Here is a 15,826-nt window from a genome sequence, read left to right as displayed (position 1 = left end):
CTCCGAACATTTGAATAGGAAAATCCGTCTCTTCCAGAAGAATAATTGATTCCTCTCATCCCTTCCCTGCAGGAAAAGAACAAAAAGTTTATATTTTACCTGATTCACGTACGAAGGAATCATTATGTAAAAATATACGATGGAAATCTTCCTGCAGGTTAACGACCAACGCTTGGGTTTCAATATGGCGATGCCATTTTTGGCTGTTTGTTTCGTACCGACACGTGCCGTTTCTAGCAGCTGAAGTACTTTTTCGGAACGGATAATGGAAACAAGAATTGAGCTGTTTGGGAACAGGGAAAAGAGAGGTTTCCTTTGATCTCTGAAGGCGGTGTCATCCCGAACACATAATTAATCGTTATATTGACATTCAATGGTGACTGCCTATTTTACGAGTATAGAAAACTGGGCGAGTTGGATTGGACTCGTCTTAAAGCAGCGCGAAACAAAAGACGAAGCGCTCGTGTCGTCCCCTGTTCCTCTTTCATGTTGTGTTTCGCGCTGCTTTAAGGTGACTCCCTATATTTACTTATGCGAAGTAAACTGGGACAAAAAAACTCTGATTCTTATGAGGCTAGAACGGCAACGTGTTATTTGTTTAAAATTACTGACAATGCACAATACTGCTGTTGAAAACTCCACAGTAAGTCAAATTTTACATCTTGGGTAGATAATTATTATACAGTTCCTCATTTCTTCTTTTCTGTTGCCTTCAAGGGCAACGTGAACTTTGTCGTAGATGGGCTGTCAGGTCGGCTAAAATGCACCAACAGGAAAGCTCCAAGTGCATGCAAATATTGAGCCTTCTGATGCTGGAACCCTTTTTAGAGAATAATCCTAGCTCAGTCGCTGGTGAGATAGCTGATATCATGGAAAATTTAGCAGTTTCAACTGCTACATATAACTATTTATACAAGTGCAAGCGTACGCTCTGTTATAAATAAAACATAACTGCCAAAGTAGCATCCTCCCGCAAGAGATTCTACCAGCGTGGAGAGCGAAATTTCATATTTGTGTAAATTCCTGTAGTTTGACGAACCCTTACGTATTTAACGTTAGATAATGTTCTTCATAAATTAGTAATCAATAACCTCGAGCACGTTCAGCAACATTTGTAGTAGGAGACAATGTTTGGCGAACGAAAACAAATTTAGGGAACGCATAAGGTTTGACATTAATGTAAGACATGATAGCTTTAACGATTCCCGCAGCCGGCATGACCTTCGAAGGCTAGTTCATGTTCAGCACCGTTGCTACTCGCTCAAACTGTAATCGTTAATTTGTAAATCACTTGCCTAGCCTATAGATAATTGCAGAACATTCTAAGCTAAGGCGTTATATAAAATAGCCCCCGAAACAGATGCCTAGCTACACTTGAACTAAGCTGGGAATGTGGGTGCGTGGTCTAAGTTTGGGTTGTCTGACTCAGGTTCCAAAGATTCCGAAGGGTTGCATTCCCGTGTTTAGTATTTTTACAAAATTTGCACCTCACACTGCTGTATTTTGCAAAGCGTAGAATCATGCTACGGCCCTCCAAAGTGTGTGAGTTTGAGGATATATTATCTACTAACTAATACCTAACAGAGATAAGCTGGCGAGGAGGATTGTGGTGTATGCTGCTCAAGTTTTCGGCAGAGACATAGATATAGCGGCTCACTTAAAGAAGCTGTGCGAAAGCGCCTGCATAGAGTAAGATTAAGGTGTCTGTATCGGAATCCAAGGGTCCCACTGGGTTTCATTCCCACCATCTTAAAGGCGATGACTTGCTGCAGATCCGACCTTGGCATAATGTATCGTGATGTCATAAAAACCTCAGGCCTATCAGTGACGACCATGCCACCGGCCAAGAATCACCTGCTAGGGCTATTGCGTGGCTTTTGTGCCATTAACGCCAACCTGCGTTTGGTGTAAATAGAAAAATAATGCTTTCGTAATGGCATAGTAACTACAGCAAACACATTCCTTGCCAGGTGCAGTCAGAGTGGCAAACTTTCTGACCGTCGGCGGGGTCAGCTTCGTATATGCGTGGATCGCCTGGTGACGTCATAGTCAGTCTTCTCTGTCATTATCATCATCACTCTAACTATCACCAACTACCACTAACTATCATTAATAACCACTAATCATCACCAGCCGGGCTATACCTATTGCAGGGAGAAGACCTCTACAATTTTCCTCCAATTAATCCGGTCCTGTGCTAGCGCATCCAATTGACGCCTGTAAATTTCTTAATCTCATCCACCCACCTAATTTTCTGGCGCTCCTTGCTATAATTACCTTCACTTGGAACCCCCTTTTCCACCCTCGATCTTTATCTACCACTAACTAGCGGTGGCGGTCTCCATCGCAACCGCGCTGGCACGACGCGCCAGAGAAGGGGAACTCAGATACGTTTCTAACGTGCCCGGCGTGGCTAAGTAAGGATTATTAACAGCTATAGTGCAACAGGACGCCGGGCACGGCCATGAAAAGTAGGACCGTATTTAAAGAGAGCCATATTGCTCTCTGCCCACTTGTACCAACTGTGGAGATTAAGGCCGATGTCGCAAACTTTCCTTTTCTTCGTTGGCTGCTCCGCAAACCGACGCGCTTTAGATACGTCGCCATCCATAACTATTTTCACGCTGAAGCAATCTCTAAAGCTCTTATGCCCGACTTAGTAATCCGACCAGTTTAGCTACTCTCCTGTCACACCATATAACTCGACCAACCGTTTAGTGCGTTTCAATTGCTCTTACGCCATGCAGGCTTAGGCGACCATTTCTGCGAATAACTAAGCACAGCTGAACACTTGACGATGAAGCTTCTAGCAAGCTTGTAAGAGCCAATGTCAGCAGTAAAATTATGACTTCAATCCACCACCTTTTTGCCAACGAGTAATAAGGATTCTCTAGCGCCGAGTTTTCTGCTTTTTCTCGTAAATTTTGCAGCGGTTCTATTGAGAGAAAGTTTCACATATTAATTGTCTTTCCGAAGCAAATCTATTAATTAAGGGCGAGAATAAATTGAAAGGGTGTGGTACAAAAAGTTGTTTTTTTTAATTAGTTACTGGTCGTTATTTTATGCCTATTGAGAGATATGTCACTGTGTTGAAAGTGGATTGGGCAGCATGGCGCACATTATGTACTTGATAGTGATCAATAATATAGAATGAATTAACTAATATATGTAATAAATTTTTGTATTGGTGACTTTAGGCGCAAGTTTATATTAACAAAATGAATGGCGTCAACAGAATTGCTGAGTCCAGTTTTCAAATTTGCAATGCCTACAAGCAGTTCGAAGTATTTAGTGTAAAAGACGCGTATATTTTCTAACTCGTAAACCTGGCTTCACACAGTGGACATCTTGAAACAGCGTCACTGGGTGTGTTATTGTCGAGTAAAGAACGTTAATTGCTTTTATGGTACGAAATAAAGAAATCGACGCTATTTTAAACTTGTGCCTCACGGGAACCAAGCTTTACGAGATAAAGATACGCATTTTCGACGTTAACTGCTACGAGCTGAATTGCCGAAAAAGAAAATTTAAAAACTTGACCATTCTTCTGTTCACGGCGTTTATTTATTAATTATGATGTACGTCCCTCTAGAATGAATAATAAAAGTTCAATATTTAATTGTTTCCTCAACTACTCAGCTCTATCTCGTGCATTATGTCTGCCTCATAATAAATTTCATCTGCACAGATCGTACTGACGTCTCTCTCAAAGGGCTCAAATTACCGACTTGTTAACAGACCGCAGTATATCCGCACTGTGAAGTTCTTGACGTCTGCAAAATACGAAGGGAAATAGAAGGCTCTGTAAGTTCTGGCCACTCACAAAACATTCTGTTAGCAGAAGCGGAAGATCCAGCTGTGTAAGAAACCAATAAGTAAAGATTTGCATGATTTGTGACAACAGGCCCAAGGACAATAAACATAATACATGCGTTGATGTATTCATGTTGGCCAGCGTGGAAAACTCCGCATCTGCCCGTTTTATAGTCATTTTGTTCGTAATTATTTTAGAATGGCTATATTACATATTAATGCGCGTTCTGAGCTCTGGAGCGTGAGCTGCGTCTCTTTGGGCTTTGGGGCGCTCTGCAGGGGACACCATAGATGAACTGGCAGTGAAGTCCTTTCTGTCAGTCGCCTGAGCCCGATTTTTTGTTCTACGCATCAGTGATGGCATAGTGCATTCGCAATTCGGCAGTCTTGTGTTCTGCACATGCGCGACGATATCGGCTGCGGCCAAAGAGACGACACCTCTGAAGCCATCTTGTTTTGCACTGTGAAGAATTCCTATGATGTTAGGGGCGCCTCCTTTGACCACCAAAACATTTTGAGGCATATTAATTTAGAGATCCTCATATATATATATATATGGTGGCGCTGGTGAACACTCTCAAGGTTCGTATACAGACAACATAAATACCCAAGAAAGTAGCAGGGGGGACAGCGGCTGATGTAGCTCAGTTGGAAGAGCACCGGACGCGTTATTCGGAGGTCGTGGGTTCGGATCCCACCATCGGCACATTGTTTTTTCTTCTACTTTGTGTCTAATTATCTTTCCCCTAAACAGATTACATTACTAATTTCTGTGATTATCCAAGTAAGCATTACAAAAAAACGACATAAAGTACCATCCCCAACGCTTTCCTTGGCCTCGCCGACTGTTGGCTTCTTTCCTTCATGTATTATAACGAGCACCCTCATTTCCCCTTGATTGATCTGCTTGTAGCTTACGGGGGTCGCGGTTCTGGCAGTCTTGAAGCCATAGGTAGCGTAAGAGGGTTCTAGCACAGCTTTCGCCCTCGCTCTTGATCACGTTCTACGTGACGCTGGCGGTAACAAAGGACGTCCCACGTCCGCCGCTATGGCTGAGGGTGGCGCTGGTGAACACTCTCAAGGTTTGTATACAGACAACATAAATACCCAAGAAAGTAGCAGGGGGGACAGCGGCTGATGTAGCTCAGTTGGAAGAGCACCGGACGCGTTATTCGGAGGTCGTGGGTTCGGATCCCACCATCGGCACGTTGTTTTTTCTTCTACTTTGTCTCTAATTATCTTTCCCCTAAACAGATTACATTACTAATTTCTGTGATTATCCAAGTAAACATTACAAAAAAACGACATAAAGTACCATCCCCAACGCTTTCCTTGGCCTCGCCGACTGTTGGCTTCTTTCCTTCATGTATTATAACGAGCACCCTCATTTCCCCTTGATTGATCTGCTTGTAGCTTACGGGGGTCGCGGTTCTGGCAGTCTTGAAGCCATAGGTAGCGTAAGAGGGTTCTAGCACAGCTTTCGCCCTCGCTCTTGATCACGTTCTACGTGACGCTGGCGGTAACAAGGACGTCCCACGTCCGCCGCTATGGCTGAGGGTGGCGCTGGTGAACACTCTCAAGGTTCGTATACAGACAACATAAATACCCAAGAAAGTAGCAGGGGGGACAGCGGCTGATGTAGCTCAGTTGGAAGAGCACCGGACGCGTTATTCGGAGGTCGTGGGTTCGGATCCCACCATCGGCACGTTGTTTTTTCTTCTACTTTGTGTCTAATTATCTTTCCCCTAAACAGATTACATTACTAATTTCTGTGATTATCCAAGTAAACATTACAAAAAAACGACATAAAGTACCATCCCCAACGCTTTCCTTGGCCTCGCCGACTGTTGGCTTCTTTCCTTCATGTATTATAACGAGCACCCTCATTTCCCCTTGATTGATCTGCCTATATATATATATACCGGGTGTACCAGCTAACTTGAACCAAGGGTTAAAAACTAATATATTTGAGGTAGGTCAGTGAAACCAGTTGCATACAACTACCAGCCTACTTGCGCACTACAGGCAATTTTTTGTTTTGCAATTAGTGAATTGACTAATTATGTAAATTTTTCTAATTTAATAAATATTCACCTTCAACCAAAAATGTGAATTGGAAAGTTGTAGAGCACCTTCAGAAACCCTCATTCCATTAATTGCGATAAAGAACGTCTCACGTGCATCTTTTTTTTCCGGGCTCAAAAGAAAGCCCGCGAAATACAAATAATACCACGTGACTAGCGCATTTGAGCGCAGCGATCGTGGTGCTCTCAGTGGTGGCTTTAGCGAACGAAATCAGCTGCGGCCGTGACCCGATGGTCCCGTTGCAGCGGCAGGCAGAAATGTTGGCGATGGTTGGAGCGAGCTCGAGCTCGCCCGTCGTCACCGCGATCTTGGCCAGGCCTGTGCACCGCAGCAGCCTACATCACGACAGGCGGATGACGATAAAGAACCAGCAAATGAAGGTGCAGCGCTAATTTTAGTCGCATCACATGTTATCTCGCTTTTTTACCCAAGCCTGTATGCGTAGATTCAGTGGCTGATACCTTATCGCTCATCAGTTTGCCGTAAAGTTCGCAGATGGAAGAGAAGGAGGGTTTGTTAGAATCCCGGTGGTGTCGGCTCTCCGCTCCTGGTGCTACTTGCACCATCACGTGGGCCGGTTGTCGGACGCGGGCGAAGAAGCCATCGCAGGCATATCGGCCTGCCGCTTTAACGGGGCAAAGGAGACACGGCCACAGCTAATTTCGTTCGCTCAAACTACGACTGAGAGCACCACAATCGCGGCGCACAAATGCACTAGTCACGTGGGATTATTTGTATTTCGCGGGCCTTCTTTAGAACCCAGAAAAAAAGATACGCGTGAGGCTTTCTTTATCGCAATTAATGGAATGGGGGTTTCTGAAGGTGCTCTACAAGTTTCCAATTCACATGTTTGGTCTAAAGTCGATATTTAATCAATTAGAAAAATTAACATAATTAGCTAATTAAGTAATTGCAAAACGAAAAATCGCCTGTAGTGCGCAAGGAGGCTGGCAGTTGAATGCAATTGGTTTCACTGACCTACCTCAAATGTATTATTTTATATCCCTTGGTTCAAGTTAGTTGGGACACCCGGTATATACATATATATATTGCTAGTCGTTCCGGCTAGCCTCTCCTCCTCTGTTCTACACTCTATGCACGATGACGTTACAGCTAGTCACTTGGGGTTTGCCAGGACTCTTACGCGCATTAAGGAACGTTTCTACTGGCCAAATATGCGTCGAACGACTCAGCGTTACGTGAACTCCTGCGTGCTGTGCCAGCGGTTCAAGCTCCCAAGTCGGGAACGAGTCTTGGTTGTACTTGAGTGACCGGCTTCTGTGTGTACTGAAATTAAAGTCCTTTATGGTTATGTCATACGCTCTGGAGTGCTTGAGCTTGAACCGGTGGCCAAAACGTGGTCTTTTTACAGCTGGCGATGAGTCACAGGGTCACAGAGCCATAACTAGAGGATACAAATTTAAGGTCACGACTCTTGGTGAGTCTGGTAAAACAGCCTTACACACGACATATTCCGAGAGTTGGAATATTTAAAACATTGTGGATGAAAACATCAAAGCCGGCGATCCATCTCTCAGTTAGTGGTTCTGTCTGCAGGCCGCGCACTGGTATGCTGATATTTCTCGGAGAGTGCTAAGTGTTCTACGTTTCCATCCACCCTAACTGCACCTGGGGCCCATGAAAAGTGTGGTTTGCGTCGTCGGTGAAATGTAACCAATTGCGCAATGCTGATTCTTGTGTTTTCGGTGCTTACATGATTTTCGTCTCACTGCAGAGTTGTCTTGGCAGGTCTGCAGTATATGATATATGTACCCGGCTTTTCAAGGTCAGCTACTAAGAAGCCCGGCTTCATAGCCAGCTCTGTAACTAAGGCCAGTGGGAGAAAATCTCTCGGCGAAATCGCAGAGGTTGTCCTTGATACAAAGCTCTCTATTCGAGAACTGCTTCTGATGTTCTCCAGTAGCTGTTTCCCGTGACAAATTTTTCGCACAAGTCTTAAGCCTTCAGTCAACGCTGCTATTACGGTTCTGATGGCGCAGCCAATTGAGGGCTTGGCGAGACTCCAAAGAGGCGCAGAGATTGTGCTGGTGCGCTCAATGAGTACAGCGGTGGCTGCTTCGTGGATCCATAGGCAAGTACGGGTGGTGGGCGAAGCTTCTCAGCTAAAGCAACTTTTCTTGTGACAAACTTCACCTTGCGGTTCACTGAAACGTAGCATATTTTGAAGCGTTTAGCACTTTTCAGGAACGCCTTCAAAATGCGTTCGTACACCTGTATGATGATGGTTTGCTTCGTTTCTACGAGGAGGCAAGCGAAGATATGGTGGTCGATTGTTGGATAGTCACGATGCTTCAAGACTACTTCGAGAGCGGCCACGCCATTCATGATTAGAGCTCGCATGTTGACTCAACAACGTCGCAGTTTCTTAATCAGTGTAAAAGAGCGGTGGGAATACACTGATCCCGCTACGTATCGGCACCTGAAGGTGTAGCAAAATACATGTAGACGCACACACGGGCGGTTCTAGCCTTGTCGCTCAGTCAAGCTAACTGCCGCGACCGCATGAATGTTCGCCTTATCACACTGACCTTCTTGTTAGGAGGTTGTTCACTTTTTACAGTAACAGTAGACACTTATTGGAGAGGTAAGCGGCCGGTGCTACACTGAACAGTGGCTGCTTGTTAAGATGCGGAAGGTATGGAAGTTTCAGGATCGCGGCTTTCCTTTTACTTCAACTTACGAAAATGAAATAAGGTCTGTAAAAGGAAAGACTGCTTAGTTTTGAGCATAGAAATCAAATTTTATTTATTGGTCCCGGCTAGAGGCCTTTGGTGATAAGGTGGAATTGATGAAATGCTATTAATTAAAAGTGAAAGTTTGGCCGCAGCGGACGAAAGAGTAAAGAAGAGATCTACATACAGGTTTGGCTTCTATTCCATGGCATATCGGCTTCCAGATCGTGATAGTAAAATTAAACCAAGATGAAACAGCGTGTGAGTGTTGCAACAAGTACAATGCCGGATTGAGATTCAAAGAGCTAAAAAGAATACGGAAGAGGCCGCAACAGCTACTAAACATTAGAGCACCAGCTTTGCATGCGAGAGGAAACGTCTGAAACTATTGCACCGCCAAGAAGCCATGAATTGTCCTGATGGGTACATGGATAATCTGTTCTTTTGTTTAAACATTTCACGAAATAAAACAAAAACACAAACCGCTATCAAGACTGCCTGCTATTTGAGGAAAACTCAGTGGTATAAATGAGCGGAGTAAGTGTACCGATCATAATCGAGGATCAACCGAGGCAACGCATCTGCATATTTGCAAATAAGTCATTTTTTCCAGCTGTCCTTCTTGCTTCTTCCCTTTCACACCATTCCAGTGGTGATCTTAAAAATATCGGAATTCTATTATGTGATGGTGTAGAAACAAACCATTAAATAAATAACCTCTGATGTAGCCAGACAAATCGGTGTACTGATCGGGAAAATATTGGAACGTCTGTTATGCGATGATGTCGCAACAAAGTGTTAAATTCATAAGCGAAACAAATCAGCAAACTGTGGCGATTGCGAAAATGTCGGAATGTCTATTAAGCAATGATGTGGCATCAAAGCAATAAATGTATACGGTTCGATTAAGCAAGACAAACATCTAAACTGTGGCTGGAAAAGCACAGGCGCACAAGGTTTATAGATTCATGCTGAAAGATAAATCGTTAACTTCGCCTTTACGTGGTCTATGGACGAAAGGCACCCGTGTACTATACGGCGTCAGGGCACGTAACAAACCCCAGGTGGTCCAAGTTACTGGAGCCTTCCATTATATGGTGCCCCTCGTAGCCTGATCGATTTGGTACTCTTCGTGCGTATCAGTACTAAACATGTATCTATGGTTATTCCCGAAGACACTGAAAAACAATTTTCCTTTCACTTGCTTTTGCATTTGTCACAAATGACCCTAGAAAGTGTGTGCGTTGTGAGTAAAAAATAGGCTTCTATTCTATGTGACTACCCGCTTTAGCGGTGGAAACCGGTGGACTCATTCATTGTTAAATATATTTTTGCATTCATTCATCGATTTCTGTGAATCACAGGAACGAAGAAACCGCGGCTGAATCCTGTTCCTTTTGGGCTTTGAGATATGCAAAATGTGGTTCGGAGCAGTGTCCCCATCCGTTACATAAACGTCCTTTGGTGGGAAGAAAGCACTAGCGTTTTGATGGAAAAGAGATAATGTAACCGTCAGCCTTAAAATATGCAGTTAGGAAAATGTGGCATTAAAAAAATAAAAATTCCAGATGTAGAGTTAGCCGCCCTCTCAGTGAGCAAGGTTTTTGGCACAATTCGCACGGGTTCATTTTGCGTCACCCGCGTCACAATTCGCACAGCTTCATGTACTGTTGTGCAGGCGATATTGCTGCAGCTTGCCTGCATACTAAACAAGCCGCACATATTATCGCAGTTCGTATTCTTTTAGTTTCATTTTCACTCCATACCTACATTCTACAGAATCTCTATATGACAGTTTCCCATGTAGATTTAGATCGCTGTTGAAAATTGATTGAAGAGTAATTCACTGAGGAGGCAGTCGTATTCCAGCAGCCTATAAGGGCAAATATCTTTTGATTTAATACAGTTTATGCGCAGCAGTGTCACTGAAAATGTTCTGCTGGCCAATAGCGAGTTGAAGCCAAACAGCAGTTTTACTTTGAGACTTGCTTTAAGAAGGTTTTTTGATTGAAAAATCACCAGACCTTGAGAGATCCTGTGAGTTTTATTTGCGCAACTTGTACGCAGGAGAACGTTGGAGCGTTTTTACAAAAGCAGATCACGAAAAGTGCAAATAAGCAATCAAACCACTGCAAAAAGAAATTTATACCGGAGTAGGCATCCTTGTGCTCTTTGCCCTATTTTAAGGAAACAATGTTACTCAGCTCGCTGATATTTATTACGTTTTGATACAAACGGGAATTTGTACTTTTCCAAAATAGTTAGCACTCACAGCAAGTAAATACGAAACACCCCAAGTGACATCGAAAATGTGCACGTTAAAGAGACAGAATAGTGGGTTCTAAGCGTGCAATTGTTTTTCGGCGCAATGTAAAGCTTTCTGTCTCAAGTGCTCAATTCCGTAACGGTTTCGCCAAAAAGGCTGTAAGAAAATTTGGCCAAGAATCTCTCGATCTGTGCATGCGCTTGTTTTTATGTAGTCCGTTCCTTGAAACCATGGGTATCACTCGTGATGACGATTGCACGTAGGCAAATGTGACGTACCGAAAACTAATACAGTTTCACCTGCCAGACAGCAATTAGGCAATTATTTAGATTCCCACCTCTAAGTTTACATGATAGTCGATTTTATGACATGAAGGTGCAGGTGAAGAATACATTCATTTATGGCGAGACCTTCGACTCAATGCCATTTAAAAGTAATAAAGGGCCTGATAAATAAAACCAACTGCTTATTAGCAAGACCGATGTCATGGCTGCTGTTGCCATGCCCGAAAACATTTAAGGCTTAGCGTTCCATCTTGTGATGGCCTACATCCGTTTGTAATTATGTCCTGCTTTCCATTCTCAGAGAGAATGCAGCTGCATTATTGTCCGTCTGAATCAGCACCACTTATCTCAAAGAAGCGAGGAAATCAATTTGATAGGGGTTGCGCCCTACGTGTGTCTAACATGCGAAGAGCAGGAAAGTAAACTAAGAGTAAGCGCACAAAATTAATACAAAAAAGAGCAGCAACATATTGAATAAGGAAATAAGGGAGAGGCGGAAAAGATCAAGACAATGAAATACCGCGGCTTTGAAACCTTACCATATTTTATAAGAGCGGAAGTAGGCGTCATCTGATCAGCCGCAGCGAATGAAAAAGTAGCCGAATAGCACTTATGCACATCTGTATTTCGCCTCTGCAAAATCGTCTTCGAATGAGTTTGCGTGCCTCGGCAAGCGCATCAGTAAAATCAGCCAAAGTTGGGTGCAGTACTATACGGACACCGGCGATTCCTTATTACATATTTTCTAATGAGCCACATTATGGCGTCTGCTCTACGAGAAATAATGCCCAGTAATAGAGGTGCATGACTGGCTACATACGACAATGATGAAAATACTTGTCGACGCCATCGTAATGTTTGCTGGCGTGACTCTGCGCACCAGCCCGACATGGGGCAAGGTGAACATTTCTAGATCTTTTTCACGGGTTTCTAAATAAGACGTCAGATTTGTTCCTCGGAACCTATGGCCATTCCAATTGGAGATTTGCATATTTTATGCGAAGCGGAGTAAAACGGAATGCGGGAACAATTATCGTAATAATACGTACATGCGTCAGGACAGCACTGAGCCTTTATTTTCTTTGCCAGTAAAATGCCCCGGAAAACTGTTTGTCTTCGGGGTCGATTCAGCCATTAAACGTCCACGCACGAAAGAATTCTCACAGTTACACGTTTTCTATCTGCTACCCGCGTGCTCCTCTGTTTCGCAATCCCAAAAGCAGCAGCGGTGTCGGACGTGCATAATTATTCAGGATCAGTACTTCAAAGCTTTAAGGCTATGTTTTTCTTTCGTGTTTTGAACAGAGATTTATCCTCGGCTGTAAAATCGTGATAAATGGGATGGTATGGCTGCTCGCAAAGCGGCGAGAGCAGTTTTCATGGATCGTTTCGGATGTCTGAGCACATTCAAATCCTCATGCTTGTAATCTTTTTTCGGGCCATTTGCCTCCTAGCTGTAGGTCGATAGTAATGTTTGTCTTGGCTTATATGCATAGTTGCTAGAAAAAAAAATTATTTGTTGCTTAATTCTGTTTAATCCTAGTTGCGATGCGCTAGCAACGGCGGAAGCTTCTTTTGCCTGCACATTATTTCCCTATCAGGCCCTGTCAATGTAAGGAGCTGCATTATTGGAGGGACTAAGCTCATCCTTTAGGAGTATATATGACGCGAGAGCGTAAGTTACCAGTCTTCTTCTTCTTCTGCTCCTCCTCCTCCTCTTTGGCTGTTCAAGGTAAAGCGTGGCCTCCGCCGGCGCCAAGCGACGCTCGAACCCTGGCGCAGTATTGCTATTGCAATGAAAATATTGATACTCCTTTTTTTTTCCCTTCTGTTCTAACAGTGATTTTTGCGGCGTTGCTTCTTCAGTATACCTTTCTACATGGCTGTGTTCTAAATAATATTTGAGGAAATGGCCGTCGCTTTTAAATGCTTTCTTACATGGAATAACTTTTTTCACTTTTTTTGTTGCATAGCGTATGCACATTGCGAATATTTAACTCCTCTCATCGAAACATCAAGCGATTCTTTGTACCTGTGTCAGTTTCTGGACATTTTATTTCGAGTTTGATCTCTTATGGGCTCTTTCGGCCGAAAAGCTGCCCCCGTTGCCGTAGTCCAGAATTGAGATAAGTAGAATACCTGTCGAAAGAAATATACGCATGTAAGTTGATGTCCGCACTGGGATGCAGCCGTTCTTCACAACGCATCAAGGGGATGGGGGTCATATCCATTTGTTTCTTATTTAGCGTCTGTGTGCTTGTGAAGGTGACGCTAACTTGCGATCGAGATTCGAACCGATGAAATATCTACTTCCGATTGTATGCTGCTAGTCGTAAGTCTGAATACTGTGCTTTTCCTCCCTCAACACTTAATTTAATAGCAAATATAATCACCCGCCATGGTGGTGCAATGGTAAGATGCCCGACTACTGTGCCGGAGTAGCCGGGTTCGTTCCCAACCACCCGCGGCTGTGTTTCGATGGAGGCGAAACGGAGCGGCGTCCACGTGCTATGCTATATCAGCGCACCTGAAAGATCCCCAGATTTTCGAAATTACTCCGTAGGCCTCCACTACGGCGCCTCTATTTGTCTTTCTACTTTCATTCCTACCTTCCTTCCTTTCTTACGGCATAGTTCAGGTACCTACAGAAACAAGTGTGACAGATAATGCGCCTTTCCCTTCCTGTGAACCAAGCATTATTAACAACAAATATAAACATGTGACCTCAGAATGAAAACAGCTCAAAAGCGCCACATCGTATTACAATTACGGCGAAGCTTCAATGTTCGCCTAATTTTTCTTGTGTTATGATTTGCAGTGTTGAGTGTATGTTTCTATTTATGTTAGATAGTTAGATTGCGGCCAGCCAGTATATTGCACTGAAGTATCTTTTTTTTTAGTGAATTTTAAAGCCTTTTAATTTTGCGAAATAAAGTATCTTGGCTCATTTCGTGTGGCGCAAGCGGTAAGGTCCTCCTTTTAAACCGTTTCTGCTCGGCTCGTGCAGATATAGGTCAAGTAGCAAAAGTTGCCGAGGTAGCTAGTGTAATCCTGGAGATAGGGTTAAGTTCCTCGAAAAACCACTCAGAAGAAAGGATTCGGTACCGTAAAGGCTAGGCGGGGCCACAGCTTGAGTGGCTCACTTCACTCTGCTAAGACATCGCTTCTATGTTAAAACTTTAATTACCTTTACCTGGGAAGCCCGATACGTTTTTGTTTTATTGCAACCTATCCTCACCTTGTTCAGCTAATGGCTGGCGAGATATACGAAAGATTGTCAATGGGGCTCAGGCTCTACGAAGAGCATCCGAGCCTATAAAAATTAAGTAATACTTAAGTACTTCACCTCTATGTGAAGTCGATACAGATGTTCGACTGCTTCAAGAACAGCTCAAATGTTCAAGCTTCCTGCGGGATGGTGGAAACCAATACTAGACGAATACAATACTCGGTAGCTCCAATTTAGAGTGGAGCTCTCCAGGTACTTTCGTTTCCGCTTATGCTGACACATGGATATATGAATGCATTCAGAAAAGTATTGAAATTTTGGCTTCCTGAAGCTCTTTTCGTTCCGTAAAATTTTTTTTGTGCAATCGGCAAACGTGTCAGAAAACATTATTAAGCTCAGTTGTACACGGCCTACTATAGCTTTCTCGGAAACGATCGTGTTACTACACGAATTGAAAATAGTCGATTTCGTCTTATCGCAGAGTTGGAATCTCTGCTCACTTTCTCTATGCAATGCCTACCTTCCTTCAAAAGTAGAAAAACACGCACATTTTGTTATTGCAATGTACTTGTCAGGAAACAACCACAATCTTTGCTTCAGGAGCGACCCGCTGCGTAAACCAACTTTCCAGTTCTCGCTCTCGCAAGAGGAATTAAGGTCGTGCTTCTAGAATTCTGTCCTCAGTATTTTGCGGTTTCTTTCCTTCACTTCGATCATTTGCTGTTTTGCCTAAACTGAAGACAATGAACTGCAGAATATTGTTAGTCTTGTCTGTTTTGCTTTTTCTAGCACCTTTTTTTTTTTTTTTGCAGCGCGTAGTTTCCAAGGCATACTTACATTTTTTTTTTCCTTTACACTAAACCAGAAATTAAAAAAGCGTTTCAGGTGACAATGTGACTTCTGTGTCGATGTAGAATCAATATGAGTGGGTATTTGAAAATAAGTGAAATATGCATAATCGTAAGCTCGTCAACAATTTTATATTTGTTCATATTTTACGTATTATAGTCAGGCACCAAGCTGCAGAAAAATATTGGTAGGCAGCCATTGGTAAGAGTAATACCTCTTTTTTGAATTTCAAGCACGTGATTTTCCACGATTTCTTGAAAAACTTTCTGTTCTTGCAAGATGAGTTTTATTATAATGGTTCTAGCAATTTTCGGAAGAATCGTAGTTATGAACTCTCTGGAGTCGGGAAAGTTCAACCTGCTTGAATCACGATTGAGCCGACCTGAAGCACATCCCTTCAAAAAAAAACGGAAAAACACTTTAGAGGGTTCAGAAGTTCGCAGCAGCCTAATCACAGACGCGCCTGCAGCTGACTCTCTCTTACACGTTCCGTTTTCCTCTGAAAGAGTCCCCAGACTTTCCTCTGGTGTACAGTTCACTTATACTTTCATGCATCTCCGCTCTTTTCTCGGAGCTGTTGAACTTACCCTACTAGAACTGAAAGCCC

At 43.3% G+C, this 15,826-nt stretch overlaps 1 pseudogene; it reads right to left on the bottom strand.

Annotated features, from left to right (window-relative positions):
• LOC146199788 (uncharacterized) overlaps window positions 1-8,244 on the bottom strand; it is a 58,636-nt pseudogene extending 50,392 nt beyond the window's left edge.
• Window positions 8,245-15,826: the final 7,582 nt, after the last annotated feature.

Source organism: Amblyomma maculatum, chromosome 2, assembly GCF_055883805.1.
Source record: "Amblyomma maculatum isolate TAMU_Amacu chromosome 2, ASM5588380v1, whole genome shotgun sequence".
In the NCBI taxonomy this organism is placed as follows: domain Eukaryota; kingdom Metazoa; phylum Arthropoda; class Arachnida; order Ixodida; family Ixodidae; genus Amblyomma; species Amblyomma maculatum.
This window is presented reverse-complemented; position numbering and strand designations above follow the sequence as displayed.